We start from the raw sequence: 18,812 nt of genomic DNA on the forward strand, positions 1-18,812 counted from the left end.
CTCGACAATATCAGGGTGACTGGAAATCAAGAGCTCCCACGTATGGACAGCAGGGGCTTTTTAAAATCCTTATTAGTTTTAATTATTGGGTGTTATTTGATATATGTGCTGTTTTGAAATATTTTATTGGTGTTTGGGAAATTGTAAAAAATGTATATGATTTTAATTACTAGAAATTCTATTTATCAGTAGTTTTAAAATATTCTTTTATTAGTATGGTTTTACTATTATAACTGATGCTTTATGTTTCTTGATTCTATTTGTTTTTTGAGGAATGGTAGCTCAGTTTTTCCATTGTTAATACACAGTCTGGCTTCTTGGGGTTTCCATTTCAGTTTTTGTCTAATTTGTGCTCCTTTATTTTGTATTCTGTATTTGGTGAGGGTCTGTCTCTGCTCTGTGTGTGTGACCATGATGAGAGATTCTGCTAGCATATAGTGTCTGTATAGGGATCTATAGCAATCGGGTTTGTTTTGTTTCCTCAGTAGGTGGTGTATTGGTGCTGCGTTCGTGCTTACTCTACGCCCTCACTCCACCCTCTCTACCTCTGTGGCGACTCCCTCCGGGCCTGAAGGACAGCTTGCGGCCGCAGCAGCTCCCTGCCGTGTTTCTCCGGCATCCACGGGCTGGCTTGATGCTATGGATCCGCCATGTTCCTGATGACGTAAGGGCACGTGCGCGCTCCAGACTTTGTACCAGCAAGGGCGCGAACCTCGGGGACGTCCCTCGTAGTGACGTCTTCCATTTCCACTTTAAAAGGTCTTTGTTTGCTAACCTCTACGAATTAGCAAGGACTAGAATCTTAGTTCTTGGTTACGATTCGCCAAGCTGCTCTACCTTTCTACTTACCAGGAGTACCCGCTTCACGGGGGCTCCCCTCTCTCTTCTTGATTTTCAGATTGCCAAGTCGGGATCCGGTACTCGCTCCTCGAGGGCCTATGTCCCTGAATACTCGGAAGACTCCTCATTGCCTGGAAGCGATCGCAGATGTCAACACAGTGAATTCTATTGTAGATAGGAATCAGTACTCGCTCCACGAGGGCCTACATTCCTATAGCTCTCAAGACTCCCTTTCGTCCAAGACGTTATCGCAGGTACGGAGATCGAGAGTTATATTGGCAAGATTGCAGATAGTAACCAGTACTCGCTCCACGAGGGCCCATGTTCCTAGAATCCTTTACAGACTCTATTCTAGAAGCCATTTCATATACAGTTATTGTGAGTTCTTATTACAGACTGTTTATAGGAACCAGTGCTCGCCTACAGCTCCTGTTCCTGAATATACTGAAGACTCTCTGTGGCATATAGAGACCATTGCAGACATCTACTATTGTGAGTGTACCATCTTGTATCCAGTATACACTGTCTACTCACTACTTCTAGTCTCTCTCTACAGCTCAGCGACCCAGAGATTATATTTCAGTATCAGAAGGACTTCAGCCCTACCGGACACATCGTCTCACTACTGCCACCACTGCACAGTCTAATAAAGATCTATCTGTGTGTTGTCTATACTCCAGCCTAGCCAGTGGTCCCTCTCAGGATCTCCTCCTGGGGGCGCTGTCATCTGTCATCAGCCCAGGGATTTACCAATTCCACTACGAGTGGTATCCTACAGACTGCCACTCTGTGGGAGCCAATCCACTACAGACCATTAGCTCCGCCTACAGAGTATTATAAATTGCTAGCTCCTCCCCTTGGAGGAGCAGCATTGAACAATTGGTATTCTAGGATCCAGAGTAATATTTACCTTTGCTTTTTCACAGGTAAGGTTATTGATGTTTGAGTCCTTGGTGTTATTACTGTTATATTAGGATGGGATTGCAGTATAGATTTTGAGTGTCTTTTTTGCAGGGTTTTGTGTTAGTTCACAATGTGCCTGGCAGTGGAAGGTGTTTGTGCTGCTGTTACTGTGAGGTGACACCAGAATTTGAAAATATCTTTTAGTATGATGAGCTGTAGGGAAACATCCAAGCTCCATTGTTTGGGGGGATTTCAGTGGATGCACAGAGTTACAGAACTGGAGGTGCAGGATTTATATTGACATTCTGTCCCTTCCTATAAATCCCAGACTTCACTCTCATAGCCATATAGAATTAGTTGAATGAGGCTATCAAATAATTTTATAGTGTGAAACTGGCCAGCTTTTCAAAATTACGCAGAAGACCCGTTGGACTTTTTTATTAACACTTTTTTTATAACAAATTTTAAAGCAGGATCCATGCTATAGAGGTGGGTGTGATGAAGAAATGTCATTTTGGCTCCCCCCCCAAACATTCTTCTGTCTAGAGATGCCACTGATTTTCTGTGACCTTAAGCATTAGTACAAGAAGGATTAAGGGAGGGGATGCTGGAGAGGCACACAAATCCATTAGCCCCCGGAGACCCTTGGTATGCCACTGGGTGCGAGCCTTATGGGGGCCGCAAGCGATGGCAAAGAGGAGTGAAGATTTGGCGGGCCACGAGCAGTGCCCAACCTGCTCGTGACCCAGAAAACCACAGAGTCAGTGGGCGTGATCGAGAATGAGGTAGGAGTTGGGGCCGAGACCGGGGGGGGGGGGGGAGCACAAGAGAGAAGGCTCGCCTAGGGCACCAAATCCCCTTGCACCGGCCCTGAATGTCCATGTGCATGTGTATACACACACACACACAAATACACACAAATTAGCAAATGGGGGAAGTTATCAACTCTGCAGAGGCCTTCTTCAACTACACTTAGAGTATGGTGTACAATTTAACTAATTTCAATCCTATACGTCATAAAAATAAAAAAAAAAATAATAAATCAGATATTTAAAATAGTAGAAAAAGGACCACAAAAGAATTAAATAAATGAGAATTTCACCTGGGAGGAAAGGCTGTATCAACTAGTCTCATGAGCAGGGGTGTAAAATATTCTGAAAACAGACAGCAGCCCAAACTTTCAGGAGCCAGGATAAAACATCTCTTTATAATTAAAAAAAAAAAAAAAAATGTTGGCCTTTTCTACTCTGGGGGTTTTGTATGATTATTTTGCTTTTTGTTTTAATTTTCATTGTCCCAAACCTTAACTTTTCTCTCCCTTGCTGTCTATGCCTTCTGCTTCTCTTTGTCAGTGGCCAGCTTGTGCTAACAGCTCTTTTCCCTATCTCCCCCCAACACACACACAAGCACAGCTACTCGACTCGTCGCCCACCCAGATCCAGCTTCTTCTCTGACCAGGGATGGCTCCACTCCCATGCACAGGGGACCTGGTGTTTGAGATTTCGCCAGCCCTGTTCACCAGGGTAATAAGGATCTGTAAAGTATGTCTTAGTCTTATTAACAGCTGGCTATGCACCTTTCCACTCTGAAACTGTGAAAGATGGACAGACTAGTTGTGCCCTGTGATCTCTCTCTGCTTGTTCGCAAGATTTTTTTTTAAATGCTTCTACCACAACATAATAGAACATATTTATATCATAAATAAATGGATTTTCCCACCAATCAGGAAATAAAATAATATACAGAATGCACTAAAGGTTTACTTCCAGGTGGAAGTTGCTCAGTAATCACAAACAGGGTGATTGCAGCACACAAATTCCATCGCAGACAAACACCTTCACAAAATGAATAGCAATAAACTCCAAAAGGCATTTATTTTGTAGGCTGCATGCCAGCAAACCCCAGCCAGCTGTTAGGCTTAGCAGGTTTGCATTACCTTGACTTGTGACAGCATTAATTTCACCAGTGATTCAGGATAGTGCAAATATGTTCTAAAGGCATTTGCCCCTCTCAGAGAACTTGTGCGTGTCAGGCACTGGTTCAATAATCAGTAAATAAGGACTTCATTGAGCTCTGAGTTAATTTAACAAGGGGGTGAATAATGTTAGGCAACTGGGTAAACAATATTGATAGAAACTTTGTGAAAAAACAGGTGAAGGAGAAGGGCTACAGCTTAATCCTTTATTGAAATGTACAGGAATTGATTCATTTCTGGGAAGAGTAAGATCTTTATTAAATTGACCAAAAAAATGGAACAACCCTAGCTATCACAGAGTGGGTAAGAACACACAAATGAAATGTAGTTACAATACTAAACGGAAGGCATGAGGTAACCTGCAACCCTACACACCTTGCTGGGCAGTCTGGATGGGTCATTCTGATATTTATCTGCCACAGATTACTACATTACTAGAATACTATTTATTTATTTAACACTTTTTTATACCGACCTTCATAGTAATAACCATATCGGATCGGTTTACATTTAACAAGGGTATAACTATACTAGTTGACTTCATGACAATTTCAGTAACAAGTTTGTCCTAGGCCTTCTGCATTCTAAAAAAGCATGTTTATATACACCTCACCCATAAGAATGGGTGATTCTTATGTGGAAAAACCTGAACTATCATGACAAATCTTTCAATCAGTTTATTCAATAAGGAGTAATTTATTTAGAGAGAAAGATGAAATGGCCTAGGTACAATGCACAAAAACAGTTTTGTAACCATGGAGGAGTAGCCTAGTGGTTAGAGCAGTGGGCTGTAAACCATGGTTCAAATCTCACCATCACTTCTCAGGTACAGAATTATATTGTAAGCAGTTTGGGGATAGAGAAATACCTACAGTACCTGAATGTAATCCATTCTGAAGTGTCACAAAAGGCAGAATACAAATAAATTAATTAAAACAAAAAATACCATCTACTTATAACATTTCAAGAATTCACAAACAGTGGCAATGCAATTGTGTAATCAATGAAAAACTATTACCATTAAATCATTAACTTTATGTGCTCTCTAAAAGAAACAATCAGGTCAATACAGTAAAGTGCGGCCACGGTTACCCTGCTCCTAACCCGCTTTCTACTCACTTTTCGGCCGCGTTAGTCCAACCCGCGATACACTATCCCCTTTAACCCATTCTTACCGCCTCTTTAAACCACCGGGTAATCCCTTCCGCCCGCGTCATGTATATTAGATGTAAACGATCGAATTAGCTATTCCCTCCCATACAGTAACGCGCGCCCCGACTATCGCTTTTTTAACCTGCCATTTTGCCGCGCGTTTAACCTGCTAACTTACCACCTACCCTTACCCCTGCGTTAGAGGCAGGGGTAAGGGTAGGCAGCAAACTTTCCCCCAGCCCCCGCTCACCTGCCCTGGCCGCGTCCATGGGTGCTGGTCTCCGAGGCAGCCCCAATCCTCTCCCCTCCTCCCGAAGCAATGAAAGCGGAAAAAAAGCGAAAAAGCGAAAAAAAAAAAAAAAAAGTAGCAGTGGATGGTTCTCCTATGCTCGAGATTGCCAGTCCTCTCTCCCCTCCTCCCGAAGCAAGGCGCATAAAGCAGCCTTGCTTCAGGAGGAGGGGAGAGAGGACTGGCAGTGTAAAGCAACGAAGCGACTTAGTCTTCTTGCAGCCCCCCTCCGGAGACCGACACTGGCGGAGACAGACCGCGGCTCCCCTGCCTCCCGGAGGCAGCTGCGGCGAAGATGGCCGCCTGCACGGGCGAAAGCGGCCCCTGTGTGTGCAATTGGGCCGCTCAAGGCGTGATGTCACGACGTTTGGCGTCACGGCATGTGACGTCACGTCTTGAGCGGCCCAATTGCACGCACAGGGGCCGCTTTCGCCCGTGCAGGCATCCATCTTCGTTGCTTTACACTGCCAGTCCTCTCTCCTCTCCTCCCGAAGCAAGGCTGCTTTACGCGCCTTGCTTCGGGAGGAGGGGAGAGAGGACTGGCAGTCCCGAGCATAGGAGAACCGTCCACTTCCTGCTACCTGTCATTTCAAATTTCATTTCATTTGAAATGACATTTGAAATGACAGATACCAGCGTGTCCGTGAAGCGTTAGGCCAGCGCATCCAGGATACTGTACAGCGCTCTATACAGTAAAATGGGTTGCGCGGGCCTAACGCTTCACGGACGCTTCTTGGACGCAGCTTGCATTTGCAAGCTATTTAAATACAGTATCGAGCGGTAGGTGAGCCGGACTGTGCGTGCGGCAACCGCGGGTGCGCCCGGCACTAACGCAGCTCTTCCTACCGCTCCTTACTGTATCGGCCTGAATGTTAGTAGGTATAATACGAAGGGATAAAAAATGCTGTCAGGACAAACACTGTGTTGAACTTTGAAAAACTTGTTTACCAAGCGATGAACAGTATAAGCAGGGCTTAAGCAGGTGGTTGTGGGGAAGAGTAGCTTGTTTGTGTCTGAGAACTTGACCTAGCAGGAAGAGGGATGCCTGGCCAGCAGTCCTCTCCTGAAATGGGAAGTCCTCAGGCTTGCATGTCTGCATGTACACTTGCTTAGAAAGCCCTATAAAAAGGTCGGGGTTCTCCAGTGGGAGCCCGGAGCCTCACCTGTGCACTGACGAGTGGCACAGGATCTTTCCCGTTTAAGCTGTGTGCTCCTGTTTTTCGGTCAAACTGGGGTACCCCGACCTGATGAGTGGCAGGATGCTATTATAGTCACAGGAAATGAAGTATGTGTGCTGTAAATAAAGCTGTATTTTATTACTGTATACCTTGTATATTATATTATAGTGTGTGTGTGGTCTGTATATCTCTCACTTGGGCATCCTGTAACATTTGACGCTGCGAGCAGGATGTCCTTGTTTAAAAGGAAAAATGAAAAAAGGACAGTAAAGAATCTAAGGGGGAAAAGGAGAAACCCGAGGTAGAAATTTCTGGTTGGGAAGATGTAACCTACTCACTGCTGGCCAATGAGTTGGGGTGTAATATGGGGTTATGTGAGAAGTGGGATAGGAAGGTATGGATAGAATCTTGTGAGTTGGTAGATATTTTACAAAAGGTCCCTGTAGTTGCAGGGAAAGAAATGGCGTGCATTGCCCGGCAGGGATGGATACTTCTTACTGGGTATAGGAAAGCTCACTTAAGGGTTAATGAGTTGCAGTAGCAACTAGCCGCAGCCCAAGAAGAATTAGAGAAGTTAAGGCAGGATAGAGTGGTGTTGCAATGTCAGTTGCAGCTTTATAAAAGATAAAGCGGACAAATATCAAGTGGTGACAGATAGGGCAGCCGTATGGGTAGCGCGATATAAATACAACATGGTGCAGTGAGCCGGGCTACGCAGAAAGTGAAAGGAAATTAGTGTAGTATAATATGTAAATAAGCAATATAAAATGTATTTCTCTTGTAAAAAAAAAAAATAATAATGAAGCTAGTGGGGTAAAAGACTTCCTGGATATCCCGGGATAGGAGAATAAACCATATAAAATGCTATATCAAAACTGGGAATCAAAGGTGAAAGTTTTATATGAGCCTTTAATTTGTGTCTGTGTATCCCTTGATCTTTTAGTGTGAAGGGCTAATTTGTTTATGTTGTTAAGAATGTGTTATGTGTTAAGAATTTTTCTAATAATCTGCAGAAAGCAGGATAGTGCATAAGAAAATCTATTGAGTACAGAGTATTCTGTGTGTGTATTTAACGTTAGCATTATGTGGCAACAGAAGGTGTCATTTGTTAAGAATCAAAAGGACACTAAACTAGAATTAAAAGCAGAAACAAAGAAAAAGCAACTTTTGGAGATTGCAGCAGCAGCAGTATGTGGGAAGAATCCATGGGATTCTAATGTCTTAGCAGACTTAAATTCTTTTGATGAAGTAGAAAATAAGATTTCTCAGTATATCCATGCCACAATGCTCAAAAATAAGAGTATGAAAAAATAAACAAGATATCACCTCAGATTGCTGGATATACCATGTTATTATCTCAAACTATTTAATGGAAAAATATATATTTTCTCTCAATATTAAGTAATTTTAATCTTCCATAAAAAGGAAAATATTTTTACGAAAGAAGAGGAAGGTTTTATACAATTTCATTATATCCCTGCATCCAGCAGAGTATAGCAATTCTAATCATAAACCAACCTCCTCCAAACTGTGAGTTCTTTTATGTTTTTTTGTGTGTATGTCGTGAATATAGTGAAGATCGTGGCAGGCTAGGGCTGAGAGAAACAGGTGCGCTTTTAAAATAATAATAATAATAAAAGGAAAGTGCAAAATTGTTTATTCTTTTTTTTGATCAGCCCACAAAACAGGGGAACAATCCTCCCTGAGCAACCAGTCTAATCACTCAGAGTGACCGGCCCACCGGTAAATCCTCCCCCGCAGTTCACCAGGTCAGGGTACAAGTCTCCGGGTAAACGGCTGTAGGGCAATGCCCTGCCTTGCCTGCCTGCAGCTAGCTGCTCTTCTGACAAGCTTGAAAAGATTTGCAGAGATCAACTCCCAAATCAATATTTTATTATTTATTGTCTATTCTTCCTGTTTGTCTTTTTTTTTTTTAAGTTGATCTAGTTAAAGGATTTCCCATAAATCAAACCTGTCAGAAGAAACATCCCAGGAAATTAGATAAGATCATAAGAACATAAGAAATTGCCATGCTGGGTCAGACCAAGGGTCCATCAAGCCCAGCATCCTTTTTCCAACACCAAGAAGATCCCATGCTACTGATGCAATTAATAGTAAACTTGATTAATAGCAGTTAATGGACTTCTCTTTCAAGAACTTATCCAAACCTTTTTTGAACCCAGCTATACTAACTGCACTAACCACATCCTCTGGCAACAAATTCCAGAGCTTTATTGTGCGTTGAGTGAAAAAGAATTTTCTCCGATTAGTCTTAAATGTGCTACTTGCTAACTTCATGGAATGCCCCCTAGTCCTTCTATTATTCGAAAATGTAAATAACCGAGTCACATCTACTCGTTCAAGACCTCTCATGATCTTAAAGACCTCTATCATATCCCCCCCTCAGCCGTCTCTTCTCCAAGCTGAAAAGCCCTAACCTCTTCAGCCTTTCCTCATAGGGGAGCTGTTCCATCCCCCTTATCATTTTGGTTGCCCTTCTCTGTACCTTCTCCATTGCAACTATATCTTTTTTTAGATACGGCGACCAGAATTGTACACAGTATTCGAGGTGTGGTCTCACCATGGAGCGATATAGAGGCATTATGGCATTTTCCGTTTTATTAACCATTCCCTTCCTAATAATTCCTAACATTCTATTTGCTTTTTTGACTGCTGCAGCACACTGAGCCGACGATTTCAATGTATTATCTACTATGACGCCTAGATCTCTTTCTTGGGTGGTAGCTCCTAATATGGAACCTAACATCGTGTAACTACAGCAAGGGTTATTTTTCCCTATATGCAACACATTGCACTTGTCCACATTTCATCTGCCATTTGGATGCCCAATCTTCCAGTCTTGCAAGGTCCTCCTGTAATGTATCACAGTCTGCTTGTGATTTAACTACTCTGAATAATTTTGTATCATCCGCAAATTTGATAACGTCACTCGTCGTATTCCTTTCTAGATCATTTATATATATATTGAAAAGCACCGGTCCAAGTACAGATACCTGAGGCACTCCACTTTTTACCCTTTTCTACTGAGAAAATTGACCATTTAGTCCTACTCTCTGTTTCCTGTCTTTTAACCAGTTTTTAAGACATGAAAGGACATCGCCTCCTATCCCATGACTTTTTAGTTTTTGTAGAAGCCTCTCATGAGGGTCTTTGTCAAACGCCTTCTGAAAATCCAAATACACTACATCTACCGGTTCACCTTTATCCACATGTTTATTAATCCCTTCAAAAAAATGAAGCAGGTTTGTTAGGCAAGACTTCCCTTGGGTAAATCTGTGTTGACTGTGTTCCATTAAATCATGTCTTTCTATATGCTCTACAATTTTGATCTTGAGGATAGTTTCCACTATTTTTCCTGGCACTGAAGTTAGGCTCACTGGTCTATAGTTACCCGGATCGCCCCTGGAGCCTTTTTTAAATATTGGGGTTACATTGGCCACCCTCCAGTCTTCAGGTACAATGGATGATTTTAACGATAGGTTATAAATTTTAACTAATAGGTCAGAAATTTCATTTTTTAGTTCCTTTAGTACCCTAGGATGCATACCTTCCGGTCCAGGTGACTTGCTACTCTTTAGTTTGTCAATCTGGCCTACTACATCTTCCAGGTTGACAGTGATTTTGTTCAGTTCGTCTGACTCATCACTCCTGAAAACCAACTCCAGAACTGGTATCTCCCCATCATCCTCATTAGTAAACACGGAAGCAAAGAATTCATTTAGTCTTTCTGCAATGGCCGAATCTCCCTAAGAGCCCCTTTAACCCCTCGGTCATCTAATGGTCCAACCGACTCCCTCACAGGTTTCTTGCTTTGGATATATTTTTTTAAAGTTTTTATTATGAGTTTTTGCCTCTATGGCCAACTTCATTTCAAATTCTCTCTTCGCCTGTTTTATCAATGTTTTACACTTAACTTGACAATGCTTATGTTTTATCCTATTTTCTTCAGATGGATCCTTCTTCCAATTTTTGAAGGATGATTTTTTAGCTAAAATAGCCTCTTTCACCTCACCTTTTAACCATGATGGTAATCGTTTTGCCTTCCTTCCACCTTTCTTAATGCGTGGAATACATATGGACTGTGCCTCTAGGATTGTATTTTTAAACAATGTCCAAGCCTGTTGAACACTTTTAACCTTTGCAGCCTCAGCTTTCAGTTTTTTTCTGACTATTTTCCTCATTTTATCAAAGTTTCCCTTTTGAAAGTTTAGTGTTAGAGCTGCAGATTTACTTATTGTCCCCCTTCCAGTTATTAGTTTAAATTTGATCGTGTTATGATCACTGTTGCCAAGTGGCCCCACCACCGTTACCTCTCTCACCAAATCCTGTGTTCCACTAAGAATTAAATCTAAAATAGCTCCCTCTCTTGTTGGTTCCTAAACCAATTGCTCCATGAAACAATCATTTATTACATCCAGGAACTTTATATCTCTAGCAAGTCCTGATGTTACATTTACCCAGTCAATATTGGGGTAACTGAAATCTCCCATTATTATTGCACTGCCAAATTGGTTTGCTTCCCTGATTTCTCTTAGCATTTCATCATCTGTCTGACCATTTTGTCCAGGTGGATGGTAGTATACTCCTATCACTATACTCTTACCCAACACATATGGGATTTCTACCCATATAGATTCTACTGAGCATTTAGTCTCTTGTATGATCTTTAGCCTGTTGGACTCTATACCCTCCCGGACATAAAGTGCCACACCCCCGCCAAGTTGATCCTCCCTATCATTGCAATATAATTTGTACCCTGATATAGCACTGTCCCATTGGTTATCCTCCTTCCACCAAGTTTCTGTGATGCCAATTATGTCAATCTCATCATTTGCTGCTATACACTCTAACTCTCCCATCTTACTTCTTAGACTTCTGGCATTGGCATATAGACATTTCAAAGTGTGTTTTTTGTTTGTTTTAACAACCTGCTTTTCAGTTGTTTGGGATAATTTGGAAATCATTAGTTTTGGTGGTTTTTTACATATAGGACCACAGATTATGCTCTCTCAATTTGCTGGAGTCAGAGAAATACTGAGGGATCGCAGGTGGCACACCAGGTTATATGGGGGGTGCCTTTCAGCTTTTCTCTGACTCCATCTGCTGGAAGGGAGGCATAACCCAGCAGTCTGGATTGATCCTGGTACTTACAGGGAACAGAAAATACTGAGACCAATCACCGTGGACACTCCTGGCAGGCCAGAGGCACGCCTTGCTACTGTTTTAAATTGGGCAGATTTCTGTGTCAGTTAAACTCCAGGGCATTGCAGGTTAGATGGGGCTTAGGTATTCTTGATAAGAGTATTCTGACCAACTGCACAGAGGGAGCAATGAGTTAATGGATTTAGCTTTTCTTGCAAATATGGTAGTAGCCCTGGTCTTTTATATTTGCTAGTCCTAAGACGACCAGTGTATAATGCATGTTTATATATCCAACAAGTAATACACATTGTTCTGATTAATGCTGACACCAATATAAACATAGATTAGGAAACTTTTCATCCAGCAGGTGTTGGTGTGAAAACTCTGAATCCAGGGGTGGAATATGTTGGAGAGGCCGAATGGATTCAGAATTGTCACCCAGACACAGACTAGTCTGAAGGCCGCACAACTGTTTCTGAAAACTGATAAGAACTCAGAGGGAGGAAAGTTGTTGTTTTCACAAGCATTTGCAGTGTGTAGGGGAGACAGCGAGAAAGAGGGGAGAGAGAGCAACAGACTAATAGAATGTGATTTTCCTCTTTAGTTAAGATACTTTGTACATTGCAGACAAACATTATTAGATCTGCTTCTCTGTAATGAGAATGCTTCATTTGATCGCTTTAGCTTGACGTTGCAATATCATGTTAGCTTGATTATTCAGTCCATATTAGCACACGAAGCTCAAGTCATTAACTGCCCATAGTTGGTGGGACATTTTCGCTGGTGCTTCACCAAAAGCTAACTTCTTAAAATGGGTGATCCATCCCATTTTAATAGTTTTAGTACTAATAATAATACTATTTTTGTGTATATGTTATCTCTATTATAGAATTAAGATATATATTTTGCTTTAATAACACGAGTATGGGTTAGAAAAATACATTATGAAGAAGCGGTATGTGATTTATCCTGAGAGCAAGAGGTGGAATGTAATACGAAGAGATAAAAAATGCTCTCAGGACAAACACTGTGTTGAACTTTGAAAAATGTGTTTATCAAGCAAAGAACAATATAAGCAGGGCTTAAGCAGGTGATTGTGGGGGAGAGTAGCTAGTTTGTGTCTGAGACCTTGACCTAGCAGGAAGAGGGATGCCTGGCCAGCAGTCCTCTCTTGAAATGGGAAGTTCTCAGGCTCGCATGTCTGCACGTACACTTGTTTAGAAAGCCCTATAAAAGGTCGGGGTTCTCCAGTGGGAGCCCGGAACTTCACCTGTGCACTGACGAGTGGCGCAGAATCTTTCCCATTGAAGCTGTGTGCTTCTGTTTTTCAGTCGCACTGGGGTTCCCCGACCTGATGAGTGGCAGGATGCTGATTTGGTATGTATTATAGTCACGGGAAATGAAGTATGTGTGCTGTAAATAAAGCTGTATTTTATTAGTGTATACCTTGTATATTATATTATAGTGTGTGTGTGTTGGGCACCATGTCTCTCATTCGGGCATCCTGTAACAGTAAGTCACAAATTACTTCACACACATTGAATCTGATGGATTCAATGATATCAAATGTATCACACACAATATATGAGCCAATCAGAAACCAATGTAAGAAATGTAAACCGTATTCACAAAAATGGCTGCTCCCAAAAGAGACAAAAAATGGCAATAGAAAAGCTAACAAAAAGTTAAATGACTCAAAAGAAAACTGAGCCTGCCATGCACTGCTCAGTATTTCAAAAGAACACAAGGCAAGAAGCTATATATAGACATAGAAATGACAGCAGAAGAAGACCAAAGAGTCCATCCAGTCTGCCCAGCAAGCTTTCACTTTGTTTTCCCCCCCATACTTATCTGTTTCTCTTGTCCCTTGAAAGTGACTTTTTGTTCTATTTCCCTTCCACCCCGCCATCCCTTTATATCCTGTAACAATTTTAAAAAACTGTACAAGTCAGTAGCTGCCAAAAGTTTCAAAATTTCCTTGAATTAATAGGAAGAAGTCACATTAGTAAGAGTCACAAATTCCAACTCACTCCCATGGAATCTGACTGATTTGCATCTCATGAACCAATCAGATGCCACTCCTGAGTATGGCTACTCCCAAAGTTATTATGAAGAAGCAGTTGAAAAGAATATAAAAAGATAATGTGGCAGTAACATTTGTAATTGCTTGCTTTGTGTGTTTCTTTGAACTAATATGTAGTCCCTTCGACTACAAAAACCTGAGGGGTGGCGCCCCGCTGCTGCCGGCGCCACGCCTAAGACGTGCCCCCCAAAGGCTTGGGCCAGCTTAGGCCGGAGAAGGCCAGGAGCTGGCAAGAACCTTTTGTTTGTGGATGTTTCCTTTTTCCTAAATGGGTAGAAAGAGGAAGGCTCGGATCATGACCTCTTCTCCTATTCAACAACTTCGTACGGGACCCATGAGCCACCACGTGGTAAGAAAGGTGGAACCGTCTAAAGAGGACAGTTTGGGAGCAGCTTCCTTTGCTTCCTTAAGTCCTGGCGAAGGCCCAAAGTCTCCCCTGCAGCCAGCTGGAATAACATCATTGGACTCAGCTGGAAACCTGGTAGGAGTAGTCCAAAAGGACATTAGCCTGAGTAACCAGACTGAAGCCCATTAGACTGAGAATATAATTACTTCTGTAACTGATGAGATAAAGCCTCTGGGTAATATAGGTAGCCTTACCTCTGGGGGTATTCAGGGGAATGTTATCTTAGAGGATTTGGGGAAAATGATATTGAAGTTAGATGGAAATATTATTAAGATGAATGATTCATTATTAACAATAATTAAGGCAAATAAGATGTCTATTGAAGTACAGGAAAAGAAAATTGAGAAATGTGAGAAAGATATAGTAGTGGTCACCAATAAAATGCAATTAATATAAAATTCCAAGAATGTTTTTATAAGGGATAGTTTGTCCATCCATAAAGATTTAGAATATATGGAAAGTCTATTTAGAGCAAAGAACCTGAGAATTATTAGTTTTCCTGTAACACGACTTCTCTCACCCTGGGAATTACTTAAAAAATTTCTTAGGGAAAACCTATTATATGAGGAGGAAGAAATCCCCCAAACTTGCAAAAATTTACTATTTGCCTAGGAAAACCTCTAGAGATACTAGAGGACAAATTGAAGGGGAGGAACCATCTTCACCAGGTTTATCGACTTTTCTCGAAGAGTCGGTAGACCTGATTAATAATAGAGCTACCCTAATAATCTCTTGTATTGCAGAACAGAATAAAGAAAAGTTGTTTAAAAAATGTTTTGCTGTAAAAGACATTATTTTGTGGACATCGAGTCCAAATCTTTCCAGTTGTGGCTAGAACCACTCAGGCAAGGAGGAGGACATTTTTGTCCTTAAAATCTAGGGTGGTAGCACTAGGTGCTACATTCTTTTTGAAAATTCCTTGTTTATGTCTGATAAATTATAAAGGAAAGAGATTTGGATTTATAGATCCGATGCAATTGGAAACTTTTATATTAGACAAGAACCAAACTTCACTATCTGAGACAGAAGCCAAGTAAAGATAAAATGAATACTCCTGACTCCTGTTGATTTAATTATTATTGGATACTTATATATTAAGTTTACCTTAGTTCTCCTCCAATTATTGGGTATTGTGAAATGTAATAAATTATTATATTTTATGTTTATTACTTATAAATGGATATGGTAAATGTATTACATTATGTCACTAATTTTCTTTGTTTTCATGAAGTGTAATACTGATGAAAATTTAATTAAATAAAATAAAAAAAAAGAACTAATATGTAATACACAGAGTACAACATTCTTTTTAAATAACCTAACTAGTAAATTATAGGTGCCCTAATATTAAATGGGGCCATTTGCTCTTTCTGAAAAACTGCCCTTTATGAAACAAAATGTATAAACTGCACTACTGAATGGTATCACCCGTAATTAAAGCAGCTACTTTTGGTATTAAAAATAGATATTTTATTCTCAGTAATTTCTACGATAATAGTTGGTTCAACAAAACGTAGCATAAACCTGCAAAGCATTCAAATTTCTTTAGACCAATATGACAACAAAAACTGTGTTAAATGTCCTCCCTTTTCTCAAACACAGAGTTGAAAGGAAGGGACGCTGCCAAGTTCTATCAAGGGGTTCTTGCCAACTCTGCTCTACTCATAGAAATATAGAAATGGGATGGCAGAAAAAGATCGTATGGCCTATGTAGTGTGACCATCCACCAGATTAATTCAGCTTTATTGTTTTCATATCCACTGGGAGGCTGTTCCATCCATTCACCACCCTCTCTGTAAAGAAATATTTATTAAGATTACTCCTGAGCATATCCCCTTTCACCCTCATCCCATAACCTTTTGTTCTAGACTTTAGAGCCTTCTTTCTACTGAAAGCGACTTGCCTCCTGTGCATGGAAACTTTTGAGATATTTAAATTATAATAATTTCAAACTAGAATTGAGAAAAAATAGAACACGCATGGCGAAAGAGACCATCCAACGATACACTAAATGAGTACAAAACCCTCATGCACAGTTATAGAAATAACATCCTTCGCACAAAGAGAGATTATTATGCCCACAAAATTCACAATTTTTCCTTCGATGCTAAAGCACTGACGATCAAGCTCAATCTAGATGCACTGAACTTGCACAATTCTTCGAAAACAAAATCCTTAAGCTAATAGCACCTCTGTCAACGAATAATATAGAACCTCCTGCTTTCCTCTCCCCCCCTTCAGCCAGAAAGCAAAACTAGAATCCTTCGAACCCACTTCCTCACTCAAAATTGAATAGATTCTCAAAAAGATGAAACCCTCCACTCATCCGATAGATGCCATTCCATCTAAATTACTACTCACCATCCCAAACATCATTGCGAAGCCCTTAGCAGAGATCATCAACCGTTCACTAACCCAAGGATCAGTACCAGACACTCTGAAAATAGCAACTCTCAAACCTCTGCTCAAGAAACCCAACCTGAACCCAGCAGACCCGGCCAATTTTCGCCCCATCGCCAACCTACCGTTTGTCGCCAAACTTATGGAGAGAATTGTTAACAAACAGTTGTCGGAATTCCTAGAAGACCACAAGATTCTCACAACAGCCCAATTCGGATTCCGCAAATCCCTCAGTATGGAATCCCTATTAATCTCATTGACGGACAGAGTCCTCTCCGGACTGGAGAAAAAGACCCCCTACCTCCTGGCACTTCTCGATATATCTACAGCATTTGACACCGTAAATCACTCTATCTTCATCTCCCAACTCTCAGACATAGGCATCTCAGGTTCAGATCATTCCTTAACAACAGGACATACAAGGTCAGAATTAGTAACAAGGACTCTCACCCGGTCAAGACCTCTCTAGGAGTCCCTCAAGGATCCTCCCTTTCCCCAACCCTGTTTTACATCTATCTCCTCCCCCTATGTCATCTGCTCTCAAATCTATAGATCACACACTTCATATACGCCGACGACGTCCAGATCCTGTTGCCAATCACTGAATCTATCTCCAACACCATCAACTTCTGGAACAATTGTCTACAGTCCATAAACTCACTCCTCACTAGCCTCAACTTAGTGCTCAATACTTCAAAAACGGAACTCATGCTGTTCACTTTGGATGCCAACTTTCAGGCTACCAACAATCTAGACACACCGCTAAGGATCTCCCCCACACACGTAAGAGACCTAGGCGTCACTATCGACAATAGATTGAATCTCAAACAATTTGTCAAAAAAACAACAAAGGAATGCTTTCACAAACTATACATATTGAAAAGGCTGAAACCTCTCCTCCATTTTCAGGACTTTAGAACAGTCCTCCAAACAATTCTATTTTCAAAAATTGATTATTGCAACTCGCTGCTGATTGGCCTCCCAGCTATCACCACCAAACCACTACAAATGTTGCAGAACTCAGCAGCCAGGATTCTAACCAACTCTAGTAGACGAGATCATATCACACCTATTTTAAAAAACCTACACTGACTCCCTATTAAATCTAGAATCATTTTCAAAGTACTAACCATAACCCACAAGACCATTTATTCCCAAACTTCGCTAGATCTAAGCAACCCACTTCGTCCTCATGCTTCACCGAGACCTATCAGAACCAGCTACTTAGGCACCTTATATGCACCTCCAGCCAAGTCACTGCTCAAGAAACGAGCATTCTCGACTGCCAGCCCCTCTCACTGGAATACTCTCCCCACGGACCTTCGTCTAGAAACTTGTCGAACGTTCAAAAAGAAGCTCAAAACTTGGCTTTTCACAAAGGCATTCACTTAAAGGTCTCCGATTCACACTTTTCTTACTCCACGCCAGATATATTTATTTATTATTTTTGTTATACCGAGTTTCATGACAGGCATCACATCAACCAGATTTACAAATAACAATGTGTGTAAAGCATAGCGTAACGTAATAAATATTCCCAATAAAACTGTGAACTTTAAATACAGTGAATCAATTACAGGGTGTGAGAAAGTTACAATAAAACAGGGAAAATTAACTTGGAACTGGAAGAAGGGAGAGATTGAACAATGCAATATTTACATTTCATCCAATTAATGTACTAGTATAGCAGCGTAAATAAATAAGCCTATGTGAATAAATGTGACGGTACATAAATATGAAACGGTACAAATAAGTAACCAAGAGACTAAATATGACACAGTAGTGCATGGTGATGATATGATAAAAACTCAGCAGGTAATAATGAGTAAGTTTGTGATAGGTGGATTCTTATTTAGATCCAGTTATTGCATAAGAGTTTGTGTTGATGAGTGAGGTTTTATTCAAGGCTTGGAAATGCTTTTTTGAAAAGCCAAGTTTTTAGTCTTTTCCTAAATGTTAGAGCGCATGGCTCCTGTCTCAAATCAGGTGGGATAGAATTCCACAGAGCTGGACCTGCTGAAGAGAAGGCTCTGAGACTCAAGGATTTATGTTGGTAGGTTTTGGCATTTGGAATTTGGAGTGACTCTTTGTAGTATTCCCTGATGGGTCTGGCGGAAGTGTATTTTTTAAATGGTATTTGTAGATCGAGTTGCGTGTGTTGGTTGATAGTCTTGTATATGATGTTGATGGATTTGTACATGATTCTATAGTGGATTGGTAACCAATGGAGGTTTTTGAGGATAGGGGAGATGTGGTCCATTTTCCTGGAATTTGTAAGGACTCTGGCTGCGGAGTTCTGAACCATTCTGAACCATTTGATGTCGTAACCATAATTTTGCTAGTTAATTGGACTAAAATATGCACCCTGGCTTAAGAAGGCTTTCGTTAATCTGAGCTTGACTGTTATTTACTATGTGTTTTTT

The 18,812-nt window shown here is 41.0% G+C and overlaps 1 protein-coding gene across 4 annotated transcripts in view; it reads right to left on the reverse strand.

Annotated features, from left to right (window-relative positions):
- Positions 1-18,812, reverse strand: part of CUTC (cutC copper transporter) — a 75,155-nt gene that overhangs the window by 54,953 nt on the left and 1,390 nt on the right. The window lies entirely within an intron of this gene.

The sequence above is a fragment of the Rhinatrema bivittatum genome, chromosome 7, assembly GCF_901001135.1.
Source record: "Rhinatrema bivittatum chromosome 7, aRhiBiv1.1, whole genome shotgun sequence".
Classification (NCBI taxonomy): Eukaryota; Metazoa; Chordata; class Amphibia; order Gymnophiona; family Rhinatrematidae; genus Rhinatrema; species Rhinatrema bivittatum.